This window comes from Myotis brandtii, unplaced genomic scaffold (assembly GCF_000412655.1).
Source record: "Myotis brandtii unplaced genomic scaffold, ASM41265v1 scaffold903, whole genome shotgun sequence".
Lineage (NCBI taxonomy): Eukaryota > Metazoa > Chordata > Mammalia > Chiroptera > Vespertilionidae > Myotis > Myotis brandtii.
In genome coordinates, this window is record NW_005371712.1 from 77,425 (window position 1) to 78,560 (window position 1,136).

The window sequence follows — 1,136 nt, forward strand, 5'->3', positions numbered from 1 at the left end:
CACTCTGACCACTGGGTACACTGGTTCTTGGATCTAAGGAGGTGCTAATTTATCCTCTGCCTGAGGCTACCCAGCAGGAGCTATGGAGAGATCTGCAGATTCCTCTTCTTTTTTGGGGTATTTGGAGGTGCCCAGATGAGGCCCAGCTGTGAAGCAATGCAAGCTGCTGTGGGGCCTTGGGCCTTCTTTTGGATGTTCTGGGTCTCTCTGACCCAGCTGCAGTTTGTTAGGTAATTTTAGATTGCAAAGGGCCAGGCCATTCATATGCAAAAGCCTCTTCGCACAGCTTGGGTGGGGTGGGGTCTCAGGGAATCAACAGGGCAGAGCAAACAGCTATGGCTGATCCACAGTCCTGCCCTAAGAGGCCCAGGGTCTCAGTGTCCCGAGGTAATCGCTGCAAGCACCTCTGAGAGAAAGCCGCCCTCGAGTTCTGACTGCTGTCAGACAGTCCAGTTTCTTCCTGTATGAGTCTGGGTCCCAAGAGATTAGCCTGGAACTGGAGTTCAGTTGGGACCGTGTGTCTCCCTCCTGATTGAAAAAGACAACAGCATCCTCAGTTGCCAGCCCTTTCTGCGCGTGCCTCTGTACCTCTGCACTTTACTTCCGCACCTCCTCTGAGTCTCAGTGTGCTTTTCTCTTTCCTTCTAGTTGTAGAATTTCCACTCAGCCAGCCTTCCTGTGGTTCTGGATGATGTCCGTTTTGTCTTTTAGTTGTATTTTTGAAGTGGTTGTGTGAGGCAGCAATTTCAGGTGTTTTCCTATGCCGCCATCTTGGTTTCTCCCAAGGTCAGTGTTTTTAATAATGGCCATTCTAATAGATTGTAGTAGTATATCATTGTGGTTTTATTTTGCATTTCCCTGATAACTAATGATGCTCAACATCTTTTTATGTGCTTTTTTGCTATCCATATATCTTCTTTGGTGAAATATCTGGTCAAATGTTTTGCCCATTTTTAAAAATTGGGCTGTTTATTTTCTTATTATTGCATTTAAGAGTTCTTTATATATTCTGGATGCAATTCCTTTATTAACTATGTGATTTGCAAATAGTTTTCTCCAAGTCTGTGGTTTGTCTTTTTATTTATTTATTATTATTATTTTTTATTAAATCTTTATTGTTCAGATTACATTTGTTC